The following is a 12962-nucleotide window of genomic DNA, read 5'->3' as shown; positions in this document are numbered from 1 at the left end:
TCTTTATATCCTTAATTTCCCTACAAAATTTTGTTTTATTATGGTTTGTTTTCCTTAAAAGGCAAAGCTAACAATTTTCTGGGATTTGGATATTTAGTTTTCTTTTTTAGGGGACTGGGAAGCATTCTTCAAATTAACACATCATTATTTTGTGAAAAACTAATGCACTTAAAATATAAACAATGCAGAATTGTTTACAAGTGATTGCATGCATTCATGTTAAATTCTTTTAATCATGTCCAGCTCTTTGTGACCCTACAGTCACATAGTCAGCCAGGCTCCTCTGTCCATGGGATTTTCCAGACAAGAATACCGGAGTGGGATGCCACACCCTTCTCCAGGGCATTTTCCCAGTCCAGGGATTGAACCTGTGTCTCCTGCATTTCCTGCATTGGCAGGCTGGTTCTTTACCACTAGCACCACCTGGGAAGCACTACAACTGATTAAGTAGCTTCAAAATGTATAAGTGCATTTGATAGAATTACAAAGAGAAGCTGAACTAGTTCCCATCTTAGATCTTTATTTTAATATATTTTCTCAGAAACTGATTAACCTAGCTTTTAAAAAATCAGAATATATATATAAATTTTAATAACATAATTAATTATTTGATTTTATAGAGATAAGACTTTTGAAAATGAACAATAGTAAACAATATATTTAAGAAAATAAATGGAACATTAACAATAATTGATCATGCAATTTGCATAGACCAAAGACCACATTTGCTGTCCATGATAAATTTAGGTAAGATATAAATAATGACAACAAAAACTTTTAAAACATTTTTGGATATTGAAGAAATATCTTATTAATAAAATGTGTGAAAATATTTAATTTGATAAATATAAATAACACATTTCAAACCTTATTGCAATTTGAAAGAACACAATAAATATTTGTTTCTCTATTTTTTTTCTAAGTCACTTTTGTTAAAATATTTAACCCAGTAGAACAGTGTACAGTTCCATGGGTCTTAGGAAATGCATGTAGTTATAACCACCAAAATCAAGATATAGAAAATGCTCATAACTCCGAAATATCTGCTTCTACTTTTTGTAGTCATAGTCACCTCCCCACTCAGTTCCAGCCATGAATCCATTTTCTGCCCACAGAGTCTGATCTGTTTTACTTTCTCTCAAATCCTGAACTCTACACTGAATCATTCAGAATGTGCATTTCTTTATTGGATCTAATTTATTATTTAGTATTTTAACTGTGCCTGTCATAACACTTTGCATAGGTCTACTAAAAAGTGACTACTGGAACGGAAGGCATTTATACATCTACACCTGCACTGGGAAATATTATCTTCTGACTTATGTTAATCAATATTCATTAACATACTACACACTATATTATTTTTTAACCTTGCAATGATGACTAATCAATAATCATTCACTCAAAAAATCTATGCAGAGCCCTTACCAGACATGGTTACATAAAGACACATGGAAAGTGATCTCTTATAGTAATAGATTGGTGGAGGAGGCTGGGAAAGAAGAAGTAAAACTTTCACTGTTCGCAGATGATGTGACACTATACATAGAAAACCCTAAAGATGTTATCAGAAAATTACTAGAGCTAATCAGTGAATTTAGTAAAGTTGCAGGATACAAAATCAATACACAAAAATCAATGGCAAGCTTATAAACTAACAGTGAAAAATCAGAAAGAGAAATTAAGGAATGAATCTCATTTACTATTGCAACAAAAGAATAGAATATCTAGGAATAAACCTAGCTAAGGAGACAAAAGACATGTATACAGAAGGCTATAAGACACTGATAAAAGAAATCAGTTCAGTTCAGTCACTCAGTTGTGTTGGACTCTTTGCAACCCCATGAACCACAGCACATCAGGCCTCCCTGTCCACCACCAAATCCTGAAGTCCACCCAAACCCGTGTCCAATCAGTCGGTGATGCTATCCAACCATCTCATCCTCTGGCGTCCCCTTCTCCTCCTCCCCTCAATCTTTCCCAGCATCAGGGTCTTTGCAAAGGAGTCAGCTCTTCGCATCAGGTGGCCAGGGTATTGGAGTTTCAGCTTCAACATCAGTCTTTCCAAAGAACACTCAGGACTGATCTCCTTTAGGATGGACTGGTTGGATCTCCTTGCAGTCCAAGAGACTCTCAAGAGTCTTCTCCAACACCACAGTTCAAAAGCATCAATTTGGCGCTCAGCTTTCTTTATACTCCAATTCTCACATCCATATATGACCACTGGAAAAACCATAGCATTGACTAGATGGACCTTTGTTGGCAAAGTAATGTCTGTGCTTTTTAATAAGCTATCTAGGTTGGTAATATCCAAGGAGGAAGCATCTTTTAATTTCATGGCTGTAATCACCATATGCAGTGATTTTGGAGCCCCCCCAAAATAAAGTCTGACGCTGTTTCCCCATCTATTTCTCATAAAGTGATGGGGCTGGATGCCATGATCTTAGTTTTCTGAATGTTGAGCTTTAGGCCAACTTTTTCGCTCTTCTCTTTCACTTTCATCAAGAGGTTCTTTAGTTCTTCTTTACTTTCTGCCATAAGGGTGGTGTCATCTGCATATCTGAGGTTATTGATATTTCTCCCTGCAATCCTGATTCCAGCTTGTGCTTCCTCCAGTCCAGCATTTCTCATGATGTACTGTGCATGTAAGTTAAATAAGCAGGGTGACAATATACAGCCTTGATGTATTCCTTTTCCTATTTGGAACCAGTCTGTTGTTCCATGTCCAGTTCTAACTGTTGCTTCCTAAACTGCATACAGATGTCTCAAGAGCCAAGTCAGGTGGTCTGGTATTCCCATCTCTCTCAGAATTTTCGACAGTTTATTGTGATCAACACAGTCAAAGGCTTTGGCATAGTCAATAAAGCAGAAATAGATGTTTTTTCTGGAACTCTCTTGCCTTTTCCATGATCCAGTGGATGTTGGCAATTTGATCTCTGGTTCATGTATTGCTGAAGCCTGGCTTGGAGAATTTTGAGCATTACTTTACTGGCGTGTGAGATGAGTGCAATTGTGAGGTAGTTGGAACATTCTTTGGTATTGCCTTACTTTGGAATTGGAATGAAAACTGACCTTTTCCAGTCCTGTGGCCACTGCTGAGTTTTCCAAATTTGCTGGTATATTGAGTGCAGCACTTTCATAGAATCATCTTTCAGGATTTGAAATAGCTCCCCTGGAATCCTATCACCTCCACTAGCCTGGTTCATAGTGATGCTTCCTGAGGCCCACTTGACTTCACATTCCAGGATATCTGGCTCTAGGTGACTAATCACACCATCATGCTTATCTGGGTCATTAAGATTTATATATATATATATATATATATATATATATACAGTTCTTATGTGTATTCTTGCTGCCTCTTCTTAATATCTTCTGCTTCTGTTAGGTCCCTACCATTTCTGTCCTTTATTGAGCCCATCTTTGCATGAAATATTCCCTTGGTATCTCTAATTTTCTTGAAGAGATCTCTAGTCTTTCCCATTCTATTGTTTTCCTCTATTTCTTTGCATTGATCGCTGAGGTAGGGTTTCTTATTTCTCCTTGTTATTCTTTGGAACTCTACATTCAAATGGGTATATCTTTCCTTTTCTCCTTTGCTTTTCATTTCCTTTCTTTTCACAGCTATTTGTAAGGCCTCCTCAGACAGCCATTTTGCTTTTTTGCATTTCTTTTTCTTGGTCAAAGATGACATAAATAGATGGAGAGATATTCCATGTTCCTCAGTTGGAAAAATCAATATTATGAAAATGATTATATTACCAAAAGCAATCTATAGATTCAATGCAATCCCTATCAAATTACCAATGATAGTGTTTTTCATTTAACTAGAAAAAAAATTTTTCACGGTTTGTATAATAACACAGAAGACCCTGAATAGAGACAGTAATCTTTAGAAAGAAGAATGGAGTTGGAGGAATCAACCTTCCTGACTTCATACTATACTACAAAGCTATAGGCAGTGTGGCACTGGCACAAAAACAGAAATATAGATCAAGGTAACAAGATAGAAAGCCCAGAGATAAATCCATGAACCTATGGGCACCTTATCTTTGACAAAGGAGGCAAGAATATACAATGGAAAAATGATAGTCTCTTCAATCAGTGGTACTGGGAAAACTGAACTGCTACATGTGAGAGAATGAAAGCAGAACACTTCCTAACACCACACACCCAGGTTAAACTCAAAATGGATTAAAGACCTAAATGTAAGATTGGAAACTATAAAACTCTTAGAGGAAAACATAGGCAGGATACACTATGACATATATTATAGCAAGATCTTCCTAGAGTAATAGAAATACAAACAAAAATAAGCAAGTGGTACCTAACTAAACTAAAAAGCTTTTGCACAGAAAAGGAAACTATAAATAAGGTAAAAAGACAACCCTCAGAAAGGGGACAAAATATAGCCAATGAAACAACTGACAAAAGATTAATTTCCAAAATATACAAGTAGTTCATGCAGCTCAATAACAGAAACACAAACAACCCAATCCAAAATTGGGCAGAAGACCTAAGCAGACATTTTTCCAAAGAATTTACTGATGGTTAATAAACACACAAAAAGATGTTTTGCATCTCTTGTTGTTTAGAAAAATGCAAATCAAAACTACAATGAGATATCACCTCACACTGGTCAGAATGGCCACCATCAAAAAACCTAGAGAAAATAAATGCTGGTGAGGGTATGGAGGAAAGGGAACTCACTTGCACTGTTGGTGGAAATGTAAATTAATACAGCCACTATGGAGGAGAGTACAGAGATTCCTTAAAAAAAAAAAAAAAAACAACTAGGAATAAAACTACCATATGACACAACAATCCCACTGCTGGGCACATACCCTGCAAAAACCATAACTGACAGAGAAACATTACCCTGATGTTCATTGCAGCACTATTTACAATAGCTAGGACATGGATGCAACCTAGATGGCCATCAACAAATGAATGGATAAAGAAGAAGTGGTATATATATACAGTGGAATATTACTCAGCCATAATAAGGAACACATTTGAGTCAGTTCTAACAAGCTGGATGAACTTAAAGACTATTATATAGAGTGCTGAAGCTGAAGTTACAATACTTTGGATTCTGAGAGCTGAATGGGAAAATTTGAAGGCAAGTGGAGAAGGGGGCAACAGAGGATGAGATGGTTGGATGGCATCACTGACACAATGGACAATAATCTGAGCCAACTCAGAGAAATAGTGAAAGACAGAGAAGCCTTGTGTGCTGCACTTCATGGGTTCACAAAGAGTTTGAAACGACTTAGCAACTGAACAATGACAATGATACAGAATGAAGAAGTCAGAAAGAGAAAAACAAATGTCTTATATTAATGCATATATATGGAATTTAGAAAAGATGGTATTGATGAACCTATTTTCAGGGCAGCAGTGGAGATGCAGACATAGAAAACAGACTTGTGGACATGAGGGAGTAGTGGGTGGACGAATGGAGAGAGTAGCATGGAAACATATACACGGTCATATGTAAAATAGATAGCCAGTGAGAGTTCGCTGTATGACTAAGGGAGTGCAAACTGGTGCTCTGTGACAACCTAGAGGGGTGGAATTGGGTGGGAGGTGGGACAGAAGTTCAAGAGGGAGGTGACATATGTATACCTATGACTGATTCATGTTGATGTATGGCAGAAAACAACACAATGTTGTAAAGCAATTTTCCTTTAATTTAAAAAATGAGTCAGAAAAGAATTTATAAGAATAAATTCTTTTAAAAAATTATACCTCTAATAGCAAATTATTAACATTAAAATTTAAATACTCTTTTAATCAGATTGGATTTTTTCTTAAATTATACTTATATAAATAAGACCCTAGTGATCTCTAATCTATTGAGTCAGATGAATATGGAATTTCAATCTTTAAAATTTTAATATGTGCATGAATATGATATTGCTGATGATGCAATAACATTTATTTTCTATAATCTGTGGAAGTAAAAAAGTGGTATATTTTAAAATTTCATTAAGCAACCTATGAGATAAAAGAAACATTTTATTTTTCATAAATAATTTCATAAAATTTTATTGTCTTCATTTTCAAGTGTCTGTGTCCTCACAATGGTGGTGCTTTAGTTGCTAAATCATGTCCAACACTTGCAATCTCATGGACTGAAGGCTGCCAGGCTCCTCTGTCCATGGAATTTTCCACGTGAGAATTTGCCTTTCTAATACTATGTGGGATGCTATAAACATTTTGTAGGGTCAGCTAAAAAAGGATGGAACTTTAAAGAATGGGCTTCCTAGGACTGACCACTACAAAAAGAAACATCCCCAGAATGAGGTTGGGCTTAGCAGGACACCCTAACACCTGGTTCTGGGGAAATGCTCCTAACTGGGGATGTTAGAGCTGAACAGAATCACTTGGACTCAGTTGTTATCTGCTGCTGCTAGACAGATACTTCCAAAAAGTAACTTGAAAGTATATGCTTTCCCTCTCCTCCTAATTTCCAGTACTCTGAGATTACCTCTCTAGCTAGAAGTCAAATGGCAAGAGACTATGAATAGAATATTGTGAGGCTCCTAGTTTAAAAGTAATATGTAGAAAACAGAAGAGTGGAAATGGAGTACCTGATTCCTGAACATAAGAATTATTTGTTCAAACTTAAAAAAAAAAAAAATCTTTTGGAAAACATGGTAGTTTCATTATAGTTTCACAAAGCCAGAATTCTAACTATAGCTTTTTGTTTGCCATTGTTATAGAAATTCAAGATGCTTAATACCATTGCTTTTTAAAAAGATACAATTCAGTTTCTGGCTTGAAATTATATTATTTTTGAGAAATGATGTAATTCTGAAAGCTATTGCAAAGTAATTTTTTTGACAGCTATATATTGATGGCAAACTAGAAAAATTCTTTTAAAAACATTAATGAAAAGGTGTTTCATAATCTATGAAATTCTGCTTTAAGTGATACAGTGTGACAGGATCTATACAGAATGCTTTTAAGACTACACTAGTGCTTCAGACAATTGCAACCAAGAAAATGTAGCAACACTTACATGAAAACATATTTGAGTCTTCTTTAGTTACTCGTGTCATTTTTTGAATTATTGATAAAACAATATTGAATATTGAGTATGTAGTCATTTATTTCTATTTCTTAGAATGGAAATACCAAAATATCAGTCTAAATTGATCAATATAAATAGAAAATAATAAACTATAAATTCAGTTTAATGTATACATTGAAATAGAAATATTTCTGTACTATATCTTACATGGGGGGTTTCCCAGGTGGCACTAGTGGTATATCCATCTGCCAATGGAGGATACATAAGATATGCGGGTTCAGTCCCTGGATCAGGAAGATCCCCTGGAAGAGGACATGGCAACCCGTTTCAGTATTCTTACCTGGAGCATCCCATGGACAGAGAATCCTGTCAGGATACAGTCTGTGGGGTCAAAAAGAGTCAGACATGACTGAGCAAGTTAGCACACATGCATGAGTATCTTACAGGAATATTGTTTCCAATAAATGGTGGTTGCATATGGAATATACATCTTTAATGGCAATGCATCAAGAGTGTGTTTGCTTAGAGTAAATGTAATGAGGCTACACAATAGGAGACCATTTTTTCAAATATGACTACAAGCAGGAGGTTATGTCCCACCGACTGAGATTTTAATGTTTTCTCATTGTTCAGCATACAGAAAATAGATACAGCACAGTATGGCTCAGGAGATCCAGAGACTGTAACATCACAGGGCCGTAGTCCTCAGCCAGTAACATGGGCAGTCAGAATTTCAGAATGCAACCTGGAAAGAAAAAATTTTCATGTGGAAGTCAGTGTGTGAACACTTTGAACATGAAAATTCTGCTTGGGATTATAAAAGAATATCAATAATTTCAAGTCATTAGTATAAAAGAAAAAAGAGGTACCCAAGTAGAATCTTGAGGTTTCACTGTAAGGGGTACAACCTCTTGGTTCACTAGTTAAACACCATCTCATGTTCCTTAATGAGTAGCATATACAGATCCATGTATATAAAAGCCACTGTGTTTTCATTATATATAGTAACCTAATTCACTGTTCTCACAAATACTATTTACTAATGATAATCCCAAATGAAATAATCATCTACGTAGTATCTACATGGACTTTGATATTTATCTTAACCTGAGCTTATTTCTATGTAGGTATGTTCAATATACAGATAAAATAGTTAATTTTTACAGGCAGCTACATCTTCTAGGGCTTCATGTTAAATTATGATAACAAACATACTTTACTTACAAAAGCTTTATCAATAATGCTTAAATTATTCAAGTATCTGGTGGATTTTGTATCACTAGTGTATTCTTACTATAAAGATTATAAGGCAAAAATGTTCCAAGTTCTAATATATAGTCATATATGGGTGTAAGAGTTGGACCATAAAGAAGGCGGAGGGCCAAATAATTGATGTATTCCAACTGTTGTGTTAGCAAAGACTCTTGACAGTCCTTTGAAGAAGGAGATTAAACCAATCCATCCTAAAGGAAAGCAATCCTGAATATTCATTGGAAAGACGGTTGTTGACTCTGAAGCTTCAATACTTTGGTTAGCTGATGGGAACAGTCAACTCATTGTTAAAGACCCTGATGCTGGGAAAGTTTTAGGGCAGGAGGAGCAGGGGAGACAAAGGATGATTGGATGGCATCACTGACTCAATGGACATAAGTTTGAGTAAACTCCAGGAGATAGTGAAAGACAGGGAAGCCTGACATGCTGCAATCCATGGGCTTGCAAAGAGTTGGACATGACTGAGTCACTGAGTAACAGCAAAGACTAAAATGCTAATTTTTTGTGTTAATTTTATTGGGGAGATAGGGCAAAAGTAGTAAGAATGGAATATTAATAAAAATGTCAGGCAACTGGAAGTTTAAGTCAAAGGCAATAATGAAAATAGGAAGAATATATATGTATAATGATGACAAGATGGAATGATTAAAATATAATGAAAATAAATCTCAACCCACATAAACTGTGAAAAACACCTAAATCAAATATAATTAGATATTTAAGGATAACTTGATAAAATATATTTTTATGTAGAATAAGAAATTTTACTATATCTATGAAGAATTACTTGAAATCAAATAATAAATAATGTGCTAACTCACTTCAATCATGTCCAACTATTTGTGACCCTATGGACTGTAGCCTGCCAGGCTCTGCTGTCCATGACATTCTCCATAACAATATTGGGAGTGGTTTTTGTGCTGTCCTCCAGGTGATCTTCCCAACCCAGGGATCAAACCTGCATCTTTTACATCTCTGCATTGCAGGTAGATTCTTTACCACAAGTGTCACCAGTAAATTAGAATGAAAAATAACTGTATAGTGCATTTAAGAAAGTGATCAAATAGACACACAGAACTTGGCAATATTTCAATACAGTATAAATTTAATATCAAAATGAGTAATGTTTTCACACAGAAAGAGTTTTCTGGTTTTGATATTAACTATATACTGGATTCAGATATCTTGATTGGGTTCTACTGGCTAAAACTTTAGATTATTTGCATTCTTATTCAGGGATGTGACTTATTTTTATGACTAACTTTATTTTTATGTGAAAAAATCTGCCTGCCTATGTACTAAATGTATACTGGACATGGTTTCAAATATAGTAATATTCTAGACATGTCTATTTGATTACTCTCTTAAATGCTTTGCACTTAGTTGGAAAGACAACATTATAAAAACATAACTCTCAAAAAGTGTTTATCCATTAAATTAAAATGAGAATTCCCTAGGAATTGTTACTGTTATTTTTCTGAACTGTGTTAACTAATCTTACATTTCATCTGAAAGAACAAACGTTTTACAGTAGCAAAACGAAGATACTAAAATATAACAATGATGGGAGAATGTCTCTTTAGGAAAACAACATAGATTCACTGCAATTAAATCAGTATATACTCAAAAAGAAACCAACAGACCCCTTATAGAAGAGCATAATCAATATGTGATAAATTGATGTGAAATATATTCTTAATTAATTATTTATTAATATCTTGATATCAATCTGAGTCTTTCTAAAGATAGGTACTCATCTTACTACTTCTACTAGTACTACTAATACTAAGTCGCTTCAGTCGTGTCTGACTCTGTGCGACCCCGTAGATGACAGCCCACCAGGCTCTGCCGTCCCTGGGATTCTCCAGGCAGGAATTCTGGAGTGGGTTGCCATTTCCTTCTCCAAGGCATGAAAGTGAAAAGTCAAAGTGAAGTCTCTCAGACCTCTCCAACTCTTAGCGACCACATGGACTGTAGCCCACCAGGCTCTTCCGTCCAAGAGTACTGGAGTGGGGTGCCATTGCCTTCTCCAACTCATTTTACAGTACTTTAAAAATGAAATTAAAATACAAGTAGAGTTAAAATCATCAGTATGCATACTTTTCAAATATGAATAAAAATACATATATATTCCAGAAAAGATACATACCTAATCAAGATTTTAAAATCAGGGACTCTCTAAAATAAAGCACATTTATGTATGAATGGGTATCTGAATTTCTATATATAAATATTATATATGTATAAGTTAATATAATATTATTTGGCAGATTTCATTAAAACATGTTTCTCATGAGTAAAGATTTCACATAAAGATCTTTCCTTACAGAAAGAAAACATATACACTCCAACAGAAAAATGACTAAAAATTATGGTATTTACAAAGAAGGTAGAATTAAGTAGATATTAAAAAGAAATAGCAACCCACTCCAGTGTTCTTGCCTGGAGAATACCAGGGACGGCGGAGCCTGGTGGGCTGCCATCTATGGGGTCGCACAGAGTCGGACACGACTGAAGCGACTTAGCAGCAGCAGCAAAAAGTATAACTAAGTGGATTGAGAAGTGTGTATTTATTTCCATCTTATTCTATTGTATAAACATGAAAAAAATATAGGATGGCCAAAAGTACGCAATAATATGTTTGAAAGCCATAACAAGAATTTCTCTTCTATATGCTTTAGACTATATACCTATTTACAAGTCTCTCCAGGGTTATCTGATCATAAAAATATAATTCTAAAACATCAAGTTGTTAATAATGAGGACAGATGTTGAGTTGAGTGAAATATAAGGAAAGTGCAAATGAGACAATAAAGAAATAAGGAGTTAAAAGATAAAAATAACAGTTTAAAAGTAAAAATACAATTGCATTTATATTAAATCAAGTATTCATGTATCTTTATGCAAAAGAAAATTGCAATCTAACTATTGGCAAGAGACTTTTAAAAGAGCTTGGCTTTAATGAATATATACACATACACACTGAAATCTGCTTAACTTTTACTTAAATCAAGGTTTTAGATGGAAACTATATGCTCATCATGCAACCAAAATCACCCCTCCACAGCCTATTGTATTTCTCTTTTACTATAATGCTCTTGCTTGCTGAATGCAGAAGTAGCCCAGAATCTTTCTTTATGTAGTGCTTCAGATAATTAATAATTATCAACAGATTTAATCCCTCTCAGCTCTTTGAATTAAAGCAATTCTGCCTCAATGGCCTCAGTTCTCTGAAGCAAGCTGACACGATGAGTATCAAAAGATAAATTGAGGAAGAACTTAATTTCAAACCCCAAATGTAGCATTTGGGGGGGCTTTCCTGGCAGTCCAGTGGTTAAGACTCCATGCTTCCAATGCAGAAGGTGTGAGTTTGATCCCTTGTCAGAGAACTGAGATCTGACATGCTGAACATGTGGCCAATATAACTAAATAAATTTATTTTATTATTGCATAAATTATTTAAGAAAATTTATTATATACCTTTATTACCTAAATAAAATAAAATCTATTATTTTAAATTAAATTTTAATGAAACAATGTTATATATAACCTTGGAAGAGATAATCCTCTCTCATGCTTTTTTATTCACAAATTTTTTCAGGTCTTCGCTATCATATTCTGCCTTAAAGATATAAAAGTTAATTATTCTGCATAGGATATAGGCTTATTTATGGCCATTAGCTAAGAACATATTGCAAATACTCAGTGGGATTCTCATACTTAAGTAGAGTTCTGCAGCACTTTCTCTCCCATGATCATGTTATTTATGTGATTTGGCACATCATCTTTTTCCCTCCTAATAGGCCTATTTATCTTATAGCCATTCTACAAAATTCAGTATATGTTCATTATAGCACTTGATTAAAAGTACACAGACCCCCATTAGTCCCACTGAGCCCTATAGAATCACACAGTGTTCTACATCATTAAAGTTTAGGTCACAATCTCAGATTTTTATGACTCAAGGTAAACTCCAAGCTGTGAGAACCTGATGAGAAGAAGATACTAAAAATTGAAGCAGCAGTATAACAAGGAACATTAAAAGCATTAATGAACAAACATAACCGTAGAAACTTTTAGGAACCAGGAATAGATCTCCATAAAATAAAATGAAGAACCATTAGAGTTAAAGACAAAAGGTTTCCAGTGGAGCTAGAATAATATAAGTACCAGTAAACTACCCTTTAGAAGATTAAGATCTTTATTTTTTTAGGCCTAAGAATAAAATCATGAGTAAAAACATCTCATTTGGTATCTCATAAGGTCTGAGGAATTTTTGTTATTGCTTTGCTTGTTTAAATTTCAAAGTGTTGCATTTTAAATTTGGATATAATTGTAGATGTGAAATGTTCAATATAACACATTTTAATATTTGAGAGAGTAAGTCAATGGATAATAACATAACTGCAAATTTCAACTTCTAACTTGATATTTCACATTTATAACAAATTATTTAGACCGGATGACAAAGCAAGCAAAGGGTCAACTATAATCTTACAGCACTAACTTATCATAGAATCTTCATTTTCTAGCCTGAAACTGTAACGCAAATATAATTCATAAGTCTTAGGGAATTTGGTAACAATAAAGTTAATGTTAGAAAGAAAAATGAGGTAACAAATTAGTCAGCATTACTTTACTGAGAAGCTTT

This window comes from Ovis canadensis, chromosome 17 (genome assembly GCF_042477335.2).
Source record: "Ovis canadensis isolate MfBH-ARS-UI-01 breed Bighorn chromosome 17, ARS-UI_OviCan_v2, whole genome shotgun sequence".
Lineage (NCBI taxonomy): Eukaryota > Metazoa > Chordata > Mammalia > Artiodactyla > Bovidae > Ovis > Ovis canadensis.
Note: the sequence above shows the minus strand (reverse complement) of the source record.